Raw genomic sequence first — 16,286 nt, forward strand, 5'->3', positions numbered from 1 at the left:
AACCAAGGAGCACCAGCACACATTCTGTAAAAATGACACAATTTCAGCTTACATACACTGCATGTGAAGAGATGGTGTTGGGACTCAGCAGGGACAAAAACACCATACTGTGCATGAACTGTACAGGTAATTAACAGCTTCTATCGCAGGATAACACATGGTGTGTAGGTGTGATGTCAAACTACCCCTGAAACAGTGTTGCTTATGACATAATTGGTCAAACCGGCTCATGAGCCAGCTAATTGGCTACTGAGCTCCGGAAACCATGTAAAAGCAGTTCACGCAAGGTCACACCTGACTGTGTGTAGTGAAACATTTGTGTAGCTACTCAGTGACTGTGCGTGTCACTCATGCCATCATGTGCTCACACTAAATGTTAGCAAACAGCTGAGCCTGTAGCAAACACCAGAGTGAAAATGAAGTGAAAGAAAAAATTGTGAAAGCGTTGTTAGTGCAAGCAGGGGTTAAAAATGCTTGCGGCCATGCAACAGCCATGACAGCTTAACATGCAGTTCATCATAACATCTGAGACCAGATGAGACTGCTTCCACTTCCTGACACGATCATTTCAATTCTTCTCATTTTCAGCCACACAAACAGAAAAATTATCCTACCTGAGTCAGTGCGAACATTGGGGACTGCTTACTAATTTTAGTGATAGAACAGAACTTTTGTAATTAAGAATCATTAGACCTTATTTTTTTATTGACACTTTCATTGTAAGGTTTATCAAGACATGCCACAATGATGGTTAATGTATTGTTTTACTAGAGACATAAATGCACTCTTATTCAACGAAAATAAACAAGGTTATTTTAAGGGGAAACATGTTTTTAATCCTGTCTTATCTAGCTTATGTACTGCTCTATAAAACAAACTAACATTTGCATTGTTTTGAAGCAGAGGCTAGTGGTCTTAAATGTACACGCATGGCGAATTGTAACTTGTTAATCATAACTATTTCATTTGAATCAAAAATTCATATATTAAAGTAGCCGGCTGGACTTTGAGTAGTCGGCTGTTTGGCCGGCAGCCAGCGCTTATGAAAAGCTCTGTGGTATCTAGACGCTTAAGCAAGGGTAGCATCATACCCTGCTGGTGTGTGTTGCCTTTTAATTAGACAATAAGGAATTAGAATTTTTGTTAATGGTTGAGGTTAAGGCTGCATGATATATTGTTTCAGCACTGACATTGTGATGTGCGTGTGTGCAATGGTCACATTGCAGGACGTGCAATGTCAACTAAGGCAAATATGTCATGCAACAACTTTTTTGCTGATTGATACAAAAAGAAAACTAACAAGGTTTTCATTTTCCATGACTAATCTACAAAAAAAGTCCGTCTGATATTACATCATTTAGTCTGATTTAAGGGTTCTTGGACAGCAGGCCCCACTAGTCACCTACCACAACCTGAAAGTAAGTGCTGCCTGTTTTATAAACGGATCAAGTGCACCCCTTCCCCGGAGCACATGGCGAACTGATCACTGTGCATGCAGAGTCTGCGTATCACTCACCTGTAAACATGCATGGAATACTGTCACAGATAATGCTGATTGGATGTTAGAGTCAGGTGGTAAGTTACGCCAGGCCACTTTTGAATGTGTGTATTCCTGTTATCAGCAGCACCTCGTCCTGGTGCTGGTTAAAGGTTAAAAAGTTACTGTCACAGGGCTGGTCTGTGTATTAATGTAAGAAATGCTTAACATACACAACACACACAAAAACATGCAGTATCCAGATCTGTACCTCCATCTGGCTGGCATATAGGTCAATCTGTTTGCTGCTTGAGTTTGAGAGTGTTACTATCCTCAGCCAATGCCGGGAGGCATGTTAATCTTCCTGCATGCAGATTCAGCATGCATTTGAACATCGTTAGAAATAGTAGATTACATGTAAATAACACAACTGTGACAAACATGTCCATTTGTAAAGTGTGTTAAGAAACGTGTTGTTTTTCCCAAATACCGCTCTGCCTCCTCTCTCTCCACTTGTTTATGCCAGTGTCAAGAGTCTCATACTGAAAACTGAAAGTGGAGGAGTCCAAGTTGATTTCTGGAAGGGTGGCAGAGGGAACCAAGTGTGGTAGAAGTGGGAGTGGGAGTTTGTTTTGTTAGAAGAGGATACACTTTTACCCAAATGATGAAAATGATGATTATTAATTGTATATCTGTACATGAATAACACACTGTATGTATCTGGTGAAATTTTCTGTATTTTTTCATATCACAATGTATATTGCAGAAAAAAAGTTACCGCAATGTCAGTTTTTTCCAATATGGTGCAGCTCTAGTTGAGGTGGTAGATTATCTCATCATTTTGAGGTTTCATCTATTCAAGTTTTGGCTTTTGAATCCTCAAGTCGAGTCTCAAGTAAGTTAAGTGAATCCAAACCTAATTTCTGTGACTTAAGTCCAACTCAAGGCTCAAGTCTCACTTCTTCAGCTAGGGCTGAGCGCTATGGCCAAAAATGTTATCATGATAAAATTTTCCTATCAATCAATATCAATAATTAAACTATTCTTCATGGTCAGAACATGACAAACACTTGCCAACAGCAAACATTTCACAAATCTGAGGTAGAACATTCAAAACAATTATAATGATAAAACCTTTTTTTCAACATCAAAACATGCATGAGTAAAATGAAGTGAAATCCTTGTCCTGTCCTTTTTCCTTAACAAAATAAATATCCTGATAGAAAAATGATGCATGAAAAACAAGTGCAGCTCAGCAAAGCCGACCAAGCATAGCCCCTACACTGGCTTCTCTCTCTCCCTCTCAGTTTAATTATATCAAATATTTATCCAACATTTGTTACATTTCTATCGAGGAAAATTATACTGAGATAATTACTGTTACCGTTTTATTGCCCAGCCCTATTTTCAGCTCTCCCCATTTTGTACCATATAAGTAGATTTCCCTCTAAATCTGACCTGCAGTGTAGAAGCCACTAGAGTCTACTGCCAGCAGTTTTCAAGACAATGATCTCATGCTCATGATTCAAAATTAATGTGGAGATTATCTATTGATGGTAAACTGATACAGCACCTTGACATCTACTAAACTCTTTGTCCACATGCAGACAGCGTGCTAAGAGCAGAGAGGTGGTGTGACGGTGAGATGAGGCGGTTACATACATGAGAGGCAAAAATGGACCATACACAGATGAAAATAACAAATACAGACAATACTGCTGGGCATCTAGGCTGACACAACCACCATTCAACAGCATTCCAGCAGTCGCTGGTCGCTGAGAACAATAGCAGGCCCGTGCACACACACACACACTCCAACACACACCAGCCAATTGCATAAACACCCCCCCCCCCCCCCCAGCATGGATGAAGAGGGGAACCAAAGAAATCCCCCAACTCTCTCTCTCTGTCATACACACGCAGAGGGTGGGAGGAAGGGAGGAGGGGAGGGAGGGGGCCCTGCAGAGTGCTGGCATTTGCCACGAACAGACGCTCACAAAGCCCTCGGGACCCCAGAGATGAAGAGAAAGTGAGGGGGAGGGTGGAGGAGCAGGAGGAGGGGTTGCAACGATGCCATTTCCAAGCAGGCAGCCTGTGGAGTGAGGCGCTCAGGGAGAAGGAGAACAAAACGAACGGAGGGAGGGCCTCCATCTCCTCCTCCCCCTCCTCCTCCTCCATGTGGAGGTCATTGTGCCCGGCAGGGAGGTCAGCCACTGCAGGCAGTGGCCATGCAGCAGCTCCACTGCAAAATTTCATGCACATGCTATCTGCAGTAATGTAGTCAGGATACAGATACTTTAGGCTGCACAGAGGTGCTGCCACAAGACTCACCTCACAACATACTGTAATGTCTATCAGACAAATGGAGAGCCTATCTAACAGTGGGTTCTCGTGTCGAGCAGAGCACTGCTCAAACATACAGAGCCTGATTTTAAGTGCAAAGCTCAGCATTTCCAAAGACAGCAGATGTGTCAGGCCAAATTTTGGCGACATGTGAAAAAGTCATCCACAAGCATGAATGTGATTAGCATGTTTGATGGAAAGATGTCTACAGTTTGAATATTTAACTCAGGGTCAGTCTCATATAATTTTGATTAAGTGTTGGAACAAACAGATGTGAAAACATCATTATAGCAGAGAAGTCCAACATTTTGGTAGAGTCAGATGAGGAGATATCACTTTCATTTCTGTTTGTCGAGTATAGGCATAGATAAGTCCAGGACGTGTTTAGCCTAGCTTAGCACAAAGACTAGAAGCAGGGGGAAACTTGTTAGCCATGCTCCATTAAAAGTGCAAAAAATATGAAAAGCTATCCTACAAACAGCCGACAACTCTAAAGCTTGTTAATAAATCAAAAGCCTCAGTTACCTGTTAGCTAGAGATGCAAATGCTGCATTCATGCAATGCCTGCAGAGAAGGATGAACAAAAAAACCTCATTATTCTGGCTTGGGAGCATTCACATATTATACCAAGATGGTTGGCCCCTCTGTTATCCCTGCAGTCACACCATATAAATAGCCTAATTAGCCAGTAGCAAAATGTGTGAAGTCACTGCACCTGTTGACTGTTGGTCAGAAAGTAGTTTCAATACAAACTTCTCCGAAAGCCACAATGTCTTTTTTTTTAACTGTGTTTCCCCCAGGTTGACTGCCTTGGCCTGGCAGCGGGGAGGAGGGGAAGGGGGGTCTTAGCAGCCACCCATTTCTCTGTTTTCTATTTCTCTGTTTAGTACTGTCAGGTTAGGCTAACCCATTGTTGCTAACTTCGGGGCTAACCCCCTTCATTTTTCCAGCAGATGGGGAAAGAACAGATGAGACTTTTCTTGGTCTTGAGAGACTGCAGCATTTATTAGCCTAACTGACACACTGCAGTCTGTTCTATACATTTACTGCCAGATTGACAACTTACTGCTAACCTTTTCCTCTGCTCTGCTCGCATTCACCGTCACTTTTCTGCCACTTGCTCTCTCCCTTAACTATTCACTCACTTACACATTATTATAGGAAGAGACCCCTCCAATCAGGATAGAAATGTTTCATCACAGGATAAAGATGATCACTCAGAACAACTCTGTATTGATATGCAGTGACCCTTCCCTCTAAGGCCTGAATGCTTGACCCCTCACTGTAGGGGCAGTAAATGTACAGTGTGTCAGTTAATAAATGCTGCAGCTTCTCAAGACCAAGAAAAGTCACTTCTGTTGTTTCCCCAAGTGCTGGAAAAGTGAAGGGGGTTAGCTCCAAAATTATCAACAATGGGTTAGCCTAGCCTGAAGATGCTAAACAGAGAAATAGAGAATAGAGAACTGTGTGGCTGCAGAGTTCACTCTGTAACATCATCCATAACATCCAACAATTTTTAATTCAGCGCCCCCGCGACTAATCGATAAGTTGAAAATTATGTACGATTTAAGTCAACCAAGATTTTATTTGGTTGACTACAGCCCTATTAATTTGTCACTCGTCTGTATATACACGACTCCTAATAAGTCATCTCCAGCGCCACATACTGCACACAGGAAATAATAATTTACCCATTCATACAATGTCCAATTATCCTGAAAATTCAGAGCCGTGTCAATAGACCTCCAGTTGCAATTCCACATCTGTCTCCAATGCACAGTGTAGGATAAAGTTGCATGGGTGTTCATGAAATTTGGTGAGTTCATTGCTCTCATCATTCTTGTCATAGAAAATATCTTTTGAATTTTTTTCACCGGACACGCAATCAGCCATTTTGAATTTTGTGCATCAATTTTCATTTTACAAACGTTTGAGGCCTTTATGATACGCAAAAACTCATGACACTTTGCACCTATGTTCAAACTAGTAAATATATTTCAATCAGTATCACAATTGGGCTTGGGCACCTAATCACTTTTTTGCAGTTTTGAGATCGTCTTGATATCTAATATGGGTCTTGGGCATGCATGTGGCAAAATGGCTCAAGGGCGCCCCCTAGAAAATTTCAAAGTCAAAGCTCCCACATTTAAATTTGAGGTAGGTGTATGAAATTGTGTAGGCTAATATAACATCTCCAGACTTTAAAAAAAGGCTCTTGGAGCCATACACTAAGTCCAACAGGAAGTCAGCCATTTTGAATCTACTTTGCCTTTTTTTGGCAAAGTGAAGCCATTGACAATTGTTGTATTTTAAGAAACTGCTCCTAAAGATTTAAGGTGAGCAATCTCAAGTTTGGTAGGTTACATCTAAACACCTTTGTAATGCTAAATTGCAAGGCTTTTTAGTTTTCATGGAACACCCTTGGCGTGGCATGCCGGACAATTTTGTCCAAAACATGTTTAGGACATTAAACAGGAAGTTGTTGTAACCCCACTTTACATCATCCAATCTACCCCTAATTTCTCATGACTGATAAGAGTCCAGGTCTGAACACATCTACATGTCAATATTTAGTCATAGTCATAGTGCCACCCACTGACAACAGGAAGTCAGCTTTATGTGACAAATATCATCCGATTTATATTAAATTCACATGGCGTGGTCTACACGATATACAGTAACATGATGCATAGTTAGTGGTTGTTCTCTAGCGCCACATAGTGGGCACAGAAAGCAATAGTTACAGACGGGTGACAAATTAAAAGAAAAACTGGTACAGGTCTGAATGCTTGACCAGTACAGTGGCAGATCCAGGGGCTGTTATGCTGTGAGGGAGGGTTTTGCTGGCATGGTCCACTTGTCCCTTTAGAGGGAATGGTTACTGCAAATCAATACAAAGTTGTTCTGAGTGATCACCTTAATCCTATGATGAAACATCTTAATCTTGATAGGAGTGGTCTCTTCCAGGATGACAATGCCCCTATCCATATGGCACGAGGGGTCATGCTTTGATGAGTAAGAAAATGATGTGAATCATATGCTATGGCTTTTGCAGTCACCAGATCTCAACCCAATTGAAAACCTCGGGGAGATTTTGGACCGACACATTAGACAGCACTGTCCACCACCACCATCAAAACATCAAATGAGGGAATATCTTTTGGAAGAATGGTGTTCATCCCTCCAGTAGAGTTCCACAGACTTGTAGAAACATTCTCAAGGCGCATTGAAACAGCTATGGTGGCACATGGTGGCCTAACACCTTATGTTGGTTTTTCCTTTAATTTGTCACCTGTCTGTATCTCCTACTCTCGATGTTTTGGGGGGTTTTATTGGGGGGGAGGGGGGGTGGGGGGGGGGGATAAGCAGGCAGCTACACATTTCTCCGTTTTCTATTTATCTGTTTAGAGTCGTCAGGCTAGGTTAACCCATTGTTGCTAACTTTGGAGCTAACCCCTTCACTTTTCCAGCAGTTGGTTAAACAACAGATGTGACTTTTCATGGTCTAGACAAGCTGCAGCATTTATTAACTGACACACTGTAGTCTGTACTGTACATTTACTGCCAGACTGACAACTTACTACCAACCTTTCCTCTGCTCCTGTCACATTCACCGTTATTTTTCTGCTGCTCGTTCTCTCGCTTAACCACTCACTCGCTTACGCTCTGCCCTCTTCCTTATAAGGAGTTACGCTACCTGCAGTTTCCCAGGCAACAACAAAGACGTTAACTCACGTTTCGAGACAGCGCTGCTCAGAGGCTCCCAAATGCTATTGATTTGCGAATGCATGACTAATTGGTGTTATTTTTGACATTTAAAAAAATTTTTTTTGGCCTGGCGGGGGCTCTCGTTGGGGGTTCTCAGGGCATTAAACAAGAAGTTGTTGTAACTCCACTTTACATTGTCCAATCTGCCCCAAATTTCTCATGTTTGATGAGAGTCCAGGCCTGAACAGATCTACATGTTAATATTGGGCCAAAGTCATAGCGCCCCCTACTGACAACAAAAAGTCACCCATATGTGACAGACATCATCCAATTTACATGAAATTTACATGGTGTGGTCTACACATGATATAGAGCAACATGACATCTAATTAGTGAGTGTTCTTTAGCACCACATAGTGGACACAGGAAGTGATAGTTATGTACATGCAATGTCCAATATTCATGAAAATGTATATCCATGTCAGTTACCCTCTGGTAAATGTATTGCTGCAATAATATTTCACGTATGTAGTATTGTCTAGGAAGTGAAGCCTAATTAGCACATAGTTCATAGACACAGTTTCTAATGAGTCATCTCCGGCACCACATACTGCACACAGGAAATAATATTTTACCCATTCACACAATGTCGATGATCCTGACAATTCAGAACTGTCAACAGATATCCAATAGTGATACCACGGCTACCGCTCTCTCCAACACAAGCAAGTTGCGAGGGCCCATTCACTGCTGCTTGCAGCTTTGATTATTATTATTATTATTATCATTATCATTATTATTATTATTAATAATAATAATAATAATAATAATAATGTAGAAGTGATAGTTATCTCCTACATGCAATGTTCATGAAAATGTATATCTATGTCAGTTGCCCTATGGTGAATGTATTTCTGCATTATGTTGCCCTGCAATAACAGCACTTCAACTGCGGTGGGCCCCAACGTGCATGAAGGTGTGAGGGCCCAATCATCGCTGCTTGCAGCTTTAATCATTATTATTCTAGTATACAACAGGTGTAAAGAGAAGAAGGTGTAGGGATAAGAGGTGATGAGGAGGAGGAGGTGTTGGGGGAAGAAATGAGGAGGAGGAGGCCGGCACATAAAGTGAAAGGACAGCTGTGTAGTTGTTTGGCCGACCGCCTGCCTTCCTGCTTGCTGAAAGGTGAGAGGAGGAAGCATGCGTACACACACACAGTAGCAAATGTATGTGCATAGTTATATGTGTGCTTGTGCATTAGTGTGTGTGTGGTAAACAGGTTGACACTGGCAAAATGTCCCCTTCAGTCTAATCTGAAATCATTGTCTCCTGTATCCTGATGGCTTTTGCAGAAACCTCACAATAAAAATGACTCCACCCTGACAGAGCAGCCCTTCAGTGACTGGTAGTAACCTTCATGATGCAGCCTCCCTTTTTACACACATGTAGGCACGCACGCGCACACACGCGCGCGCGCGCGCACACACACACACACACACACACACACACACACACACACACGTACATGCACAATACACACTTGTTTCCACTGAAGGCCCGTAGGACATTTCAGACCAGCCCGTTGTTGCTTCCATCTGTCTGTCTGCAGCAACACACACATGCACCTCTAAACTCAGGCATGTCTGCACTGCCATCACATTCACCCTGCAGGACAAAGAAGATTGAAGGATTTTTTTCCTCTCCAAGTGCTCCCAGGCTTCCAGCTGATGAAATGGTACACTAATTATGATTTCTTTATTTCAGTCTTAGGGCTTTCCAGTTGTGGCAGTGGATGTGCCACTGTAGGCTACAGTGTTATGGAGGTAATTAACATAACTGCGCAGGATAGGCCTGCTCTATGAGGCTTTTTTGTCAAAAGCAGATATTTAAGTTGCTGCATCTGATGCTCGATAACAGAGATGCACATGCATCTGTGGAAAATTCATAACATGGATGAAGCTAAACGTTTCTATTAATGCACAACTGACAATGATGATACCAAATTCTATTTCATAATGCAGGTTGTAATGCAAGGAGAAAGCAATGACAGCTACACAGCGATGAGGTCCGGATGGCTGCAGCAGGTCCGGACTCTCAGTTGTCCCATGCAGCTGAAGCCGCGCAGCTCGCTGTTCATCAGCAGTAACCGCTCAACTGTTTTCCCCCACACACTGTTTGCTACCACTCGGAGCTGCGTGGAGCCACACAGCAGCACATCATCATCACAAACAATAGTATTATAGCAGATCTTACATAGCTCAGGTCAGCCATATCGTCCCACTCAGTCTAGCAGATAAAAAAAGAAGAAAACGCAACACCGACTGTGGAAACCCCTTCCCCGCATTCACACTGCTCGTTTGTCCGCACGCATCTAACTTTGTGGCCATATATCAGCTAGGACTGCGGCACTACCCGCGGGACTCACCCGGCCATGCTGCAGAATATTCAGGTGAAAAAGTCCGTCCTACTCCGTCATACCATCCACACCAGCAGAGCTGCTCAGAGACTAGCTGAGTGTTCACCGAGTGTCCGCTCCGCTCCTCTCCTACACTATCGCTGCTGCTGCTGCTGCTGCTGGAGCTGCGCGCACACGACGGGGACTAGTCGCGCGCAGTAGTGCGCGGGCACAGCGCAGCCTACTGGAGAGTCCACGGATTTGATATCTTGCCCCGAATTTTTTAAGTAGGCTGCTTTAAGTGAAATATTAATGTAATTCAAAACCAAATATACCTTTGATGGGTGAGGTCGGGGCTGGTGGCACAGATTTAAAAATTTATACATTTAATGAAATCAGAGTAGGCCTATATCACATGTAATTCAGTTGCATGTATCTTAACGAAAATACACAGTAAGAGACCTGGGCTGGTCGACCCATGGTACTTTCATCCCCTCGGATAATTTGTCAAGATCAAGCAAGCTGAATAAAAATATTATAAAGTTGTTGTCTTTTTTTTACAATAGACGTGTTTGTTTCTTCGTCTTTGCAGTACTTTGATTCAAAATAGGCTGAATCCAGATATTCATTTCAATTCAATTTTATCTATCTAGCGCCAAATCATAACAAAAGTTATCTCAGGGCACTTTTCACATAGCGCAGGTCAAGACTGTACTTTTTAATTACAGAGATCCAACAATTCCCCCATGAGCAAGTCCTTGATGACAGCAGCAAGGAAAAACTCTCCTTTAATGGGAAGAAACCTCAAGCAGAACCGGGTTCTAGGTGCGGGACAGGTTGGGTTGAGGGGGAAAGAAGGGGGGGGGACGACACAGAGAAGCATAATAACAATAATAATAACAGTAACAACGATGATAATAATAATAATAATAATAATAATAATAATTATAATTATAATAATAATATTGATATGACTAGTAATAATACAAGAAATAATAGCTGGAGAAGATGTCAAGGCAGGACACCCACAGGACCCTTGGATTCAGGATTTTCCTGTGAGATGAGAAAGCACAAAAACTCTAGGGATGAAGTCAAGTAACATGTAGTAACATGTATTAATGGTACATGAATGCATACAGATGGAGAGGAGGAGGAGGAGAAGAGAGAAGCTCAGTGCATCATGGGAAGTCCCCTTGCAGTCTAGGCCTATAGCAACATAACTAAGGGCTAATACAAGGCAAGCCTGGCCGGCCCTAACTATAAGCTTTATCAAAAAGGAGGAAAGTTTAAAACCTACTTTTAAACGTAGAGAGGTTGTCTGCCCCCCGGACCGAATCTGGAAGATGGTTCCACATGAGAGGAGCCTGATAGTTGAAGGCTCTGCTTCCCATTCTACTTTTGGAGACTGTAGGAACCACAAGTAAGCCTGCATTCTGGGAGCAGAGCAGGGTACTATGAGCTCTTTAAGATATGATGGTGCCTGACCATTAAGGGCTTTGTAAGTGAGGAGAAGGATTTTAAATTCTATTCTGGATTTTACAGGAAGCCAATGCAGCAAAGCTAAAATGGGAGAAAAAATGATCTGTTTCTCTAATTTTCTGACTGCATATTTTATTTCCATTTAAGATGATTGAAGAAATCCTAACAACAAAGCCCGGCGGTGACCACATCATGCAAGAGTATGCAAAAACCAAATCTCTGACAGATGCTACCAGAAGACGGATGATAAACATACCTGCTGCTGAGATGACAGAAACACATGGGTAAGAATCATACATGTAGGCTATGAAGAAACATTGTTAGTATTGGATTTTTTTAAATTTTGTTGTCCAATGCCAATTGAGTGAACATCATCACTGAATTCTTACATTAGAACATCCCCCCCACGTGTCTAAGTGTCAGAGTGATGTATGCTCTGTTCCCATATCTGGAAGACCCATATTCACAACATGGATATGTAAGTAAAAGGGTCCTTGCAACATTAAAACACATAATTGCCCTTAGACATGTTGATTGCATAGTCAGTCTGCATGTATTTAATTACATAGGAACATTACTATGATCCAGAGAGAGCGGTTCAGAGTACCTTGCATGGTAGTTGAAGACCATTCAAAGAAAAACTGCAGAGGTGCCTCAGTTAGCAAATCTCCCAAGAGTAAGTTTACTTATCATTTACATATGATATTGATGAAATCTGTATGAAGGAGTCAATAAAATTGTGTTTGGTCTTAAGTTGGTGGGCCAGGCCATGGTCGATCCAGACCCTTCACTGCTGAGAAAGTGTTATCTGATGAGGATGTGGAAGCAGCTATTGCTGTTTTGAAACACTCTGCTGTTGAAGACACTGTCTGTGAGAAGATGAAAGCTACCTTCATCTATCGTCATTCAATGGTCAACGATGAAAAGAAAGCAGCAGATGTCTTCTCAGTCTTCCCGTGGTTTCTGGACACACCGGGACTGGTAAGAAATCTTCAGTAGTTGAATCACTGAAATATCCCATGCAGCATGCAGTGTCACTCATTACTGTTTTATATGCACTGTATTTTTGCTTTACAGATAGAACAAGATTTCAGACTCCTGTTTGGTGAGTTCACTGCCCACAAATTCTTGGAAAGGTGGCCCACAGAGCTAAAGTGGTAAAGGAAAGCCATGGACTGGTACCCACCACAGAGCTCCTGGGGTTAATGCACAATGCTGAGTCAGCTGCTGAAGGTTAAGAATGGTATGACTGGGACTGTTTTTAATCACCATTTTTAGTTATATAGGTAATTGTACCAATTTAATGTATTTATAGCATAATGTTAACCTGATGTTTGTTGATCTGTAGGCTGGGACAGTGACATGTCTGCTCTCCTGCTGCTGCTACATCTCCTGCCACCATCTGCACACGGATGAAAGAGGCCAGGAAAGATGTCTGTAGCTCAGGCTGTAGATCACCTCATCGAATTCCAAAGGGTACGCTGAACGGTTGTTTAAAATATACTTTCCATCACCTCAATTTCATGCACAGTTTGAGGTGATCTGATCTGTTGTCAGAGGTTGGTCACTAAATACTGATGATGAATGTGTTTTGTTGTAGGCTGGAACCAGTGTACAGCAGCATCTGAACAACATCATCCAAAGCAGTCAGCCCTACCTCCTCACTCAGGGAACCACAAGAAGCAGCGTTCACACCTTCTTCATTGTTATTGACAAACATGCCCTTCCATGTAAGGCGACAGGTTCAGTCGGAGCCCTTGACGAACTCTTTAAGGCCCGTTATGTCTTCGGCACATCCTACAGTTCTTCACTGACCAATTTCTTCACTTTCCTACAAACCCCAGAGTTGCAGAGTTGCGAGCAAGAATGGTATGTTAGTACCCACGTGAATTCAAACAATGCAGTGTTTTCTTTGCAAAAGTGACCATGGTGGACCAAACAGCCTTATAAAGCACCTTAAGGTAATTTATGGTCTCTGTGCTAGAAAGACTCTTTATCTTAAATGTGGCCAAGTGGGATGCTCACGTTCTTTTGGTAGCTTTTCTGGCTTTAGAAAGCATCTGAACAAGTGCCATGTAAGCGGTTCATTTGATTCTGTAAAAGAAGGTGATTTTTCACCTCGTCAAAGTGTTCTTGATACAAGTAATGCCACTGATGTTGACGTCGTCTGAATATTTAGAGCCTGAGTTAGAATTATCTTCAGCAGACCTTGTAAATAGTTGTGAAGCTGTAATTTCTGATCTAAAGGCAGAAGGTGTGGGCCAAAGTGTAGTGAATTTTGTTGTGATTTCCATGGAAGAGATTGTTCAAGATATCCAGCAACATGCTAAAGAAATTGTCATTAAGCGTGTATTTAGTGATGAAAGAGAAACTGAAATGTGCAAGAAAGTTGAAGCATGTTTTGAGGAATTAGAGAATCCTTTCACAGTTCTTAATTCAGAATACAAGTGATCAAAATTTTTATCAGACAAGTGGGAAACTGTAGAACTAGTTGAATGTGTAATTGGCTCAAGATTTGACACAAGGCGAAATAAAAAAAACTGGAACATATGATCAGGTAGTTGTTCAAGATAAATTCATGTATGCTCCAATTTTATCTACTTTGCAGTCAATATTTAAAAGTCAGCATATCACAGAAATGTTGAAAAAGCCACTGATGACTCAAGACTAAGAGATATTTGTGATGGATCTTTATTTAAGACTCACCCTCTGTTTTCAACTGAAAAGCACACAGTGCAGATCCAGATGTTCTATGATGACTTCAAGGTTGCAAATCCTCTCGGTTCCAAGCGAGGTATTCATGAATTGGGTGCAATATATTTTACCTTAAGGGACTTCTCTCCAAAATGGAATTCTCTTTTGGCAAACATACAGCTGTGTGCCCTATTTCATGCACAAGATCTTAAACGTTACAGTTTTAGTGAAATTCTTGCTCCTATTGTTCGAGACATTAAAGTGTTAGAGACTGATGGTATTGAAATTCCACTATATGGTGGTCATGTTCATGGCAGTGTGATACAGGTTACAGGTGATAGTTTAGGTTTACATAGTTTGTTTGGTCTGGTGGAGTCTTTCAGTGCAAGGTACTGTTGCAGGTTTTGTTTTGCTGAAAAAGATGACTTTCAAACAGAATTCTCTGAAGATTCTTCCAAAATAGTGTTGCGCACCAAAGACACCCACACTGCTCACTGTCAAGAAATGGCTCGTAATCCATTTCTTCCTTACGTTTTTGGTGTGAAGAGTTCATGCTTATTGAATTCATTGACATATTTTTGCACAACTTAGAACTTCTCAGTTGATGTGATGCATGACATTTTGGAAGGGGTGGCCCAATACGAATTGAAGTTATTGTTTGTGTATTTTAAAGAACAACATGTTACATTGGGGGAGCTGAATTCGAGAATACAAAGTTTTGATTATGGTGTCATTGAGAGAAACAGTAGGCCAGTGACTGTGAATTTAGGTGGAGAGAGTAATGATCTGGGACTGAATGCAGCTCAGTCATGGTGCTTATTGAGGAATGTTCCGCTCATGTTTGGAGATTTGGTAAGCTCTACTGACCAACACTGCGGCCAATTTCTTCTATTACAACAAACTGTAAACATTGTATTTTCTCCCATGTTCTCTCAAGATCTCTGTGTATATTTAAAACATTTCATTGTGGAACACCACAAACTTTTCAAGATGTTGTATCCCCAGAAAAACTTTTACCAAAGCACCATTTTCATATCCATTATCCTCGCTGCATCCAGAAAATAGGACCTGTACTTCATAGTTGGTGCATGCACTATGAAGGTAAACACGTTTTTTTTTAAGAAACAGCTCAAGTCATTTAAAAATATCACCAAAACACTAGCCAAAAAACACCAGAATCATATGACATACGTTTGGCAATCTTCAATAACCTTTAGTCGGTTAGACATTGGTCCAGGAAAAATGGTGTCTTTAGAAATGGTAAAAGGAGGTTCTGGAATTGCCATGGCAATGCAAGTGCCCAGTAGTGTTCAAGTTATGAAAGTGAATTGGGCTAAACACAATGAGTTTGTTTACCGCCCACATCTGGTTATTTGTGGCAAAGTTGAATCTGAAATGCCTCTTTTTTACCAGATTGAGTCAGTTCTGATAAGTATGGCAAGATTCAATAAATGCTGTTACTGTGATCTTGTATGTTTGTGTTTATTTACATTTAATAGGTTAGAACACAGCAGTATAGCATCACAGTAAAATAGCATCATATCACCTAGATGTAAAAAATAACACTGTAGAGAAATGAAATTTAAATATTATTCACATTGGAGTGTCATTTTAAAACTAAAATTGGAGTAAAATTAGCTCTAAAAAGTTTAATCATATTACTCTGAACAGTGTGAACAAACCACAGTGTTAAATATTTTTACACATTTCATTGTTAATTTTGACACTGAATTGAGTAGAATTAACTCTGAAAAGTTAACACTGGCCAAGAGTAAATTTTACTCTAATTTCGAGTGGGACCAAATGTTATCTAGAACAGAGTTAAATTCAACTCTCTAAGAGTTAAATTGACACTATTTTTTACTGTGTGGTTTTTCTGCATCATTTTGAGACATGACGTGCCTGATTTTTGCAATGTTTGCGATGTTACGTAGATGAAAAAGGCAATTCTTGAGATTTGTTTTATGTCGGAGTTTAAGGACATATCCTGATCAAGAATAACTCCCAGATTCCTTACGGTGGCGCTGGAGGCCATCTAGAGTAGCTTTATCATTAGATAATGTGTTTCTAAGGTGTTTAGGGCCAAGCACAATAACTTCAGTTTTGTCTGAGTTTAGTAGCAGAAAATTGCAGGTCATCCAGGTCATTATGTCTTTAAGGCATGCTTGGAGTTTAGTTAACTGATTGGTT

The 16,286-nt window shown here is 41.2% G+C and overlaps 1 protein-coding gene and 1 long non-coding RNA gene across 5 annotated transcripts in view; one reads left to right on the plus strand and one right to left on the minus strand.

The window, feature by feature from the left end:
• Positions 1–10,609, minus strand: part of fat3a (FAT atypical cadherin 3a) — a 238,875-nt gene extending 228,266 nt beyond the window's left edge. For 3 of the 4 annotated variants that reach the window (XM_067593756.1, XM_067593755.1, XM_067593754.1), the window contains exon 1: positions 9,954–10,581. The gene's annotated coding sequence lies outside the window, so the exon portion shown is untranslated. Of the gene's footprint in view, positions 1–9,953 lie in introns of all 4 variants that reach the window. The other variant, XM_067593757.1, reaches the window with a different exon arrangement.
• Positions 10,610–11,980: 1,371 nt separating this feature from the next.
• On the plus strand, positions 11,981–15,520 carry LOC137186681 (uncharacterized). Its single transcript, XR_010929064.1, has 5 exons — positions 11,981–12,078; positions 12,157–12,383; positions 12,480–12,645; positions 12,751–12,878; positions 13,003–15,520. It is a non-coding gene; the product is annotated as an uncharacterized lncRNA (long non-coding RNA).
• The last annotated feature ends 766 nt before the right edge of the window (positions 15,521–16,286 follow it).

The sequence above is a fragment of the Thunnus thynnus genome, chromosome 7 (genome assembly GCF_963924715.1).
Source record: "Thunnus thynnus chromosome 7, fThuThy2.1, whole genome shotgun sequence".
In the NCBI taxonomy this organism is placed as follows: Eukaryota; Metazoa; Chordata; class Actinopteri; order Scombriformes; family Scombridae; genus Thunnus; species Thunnus thynnus.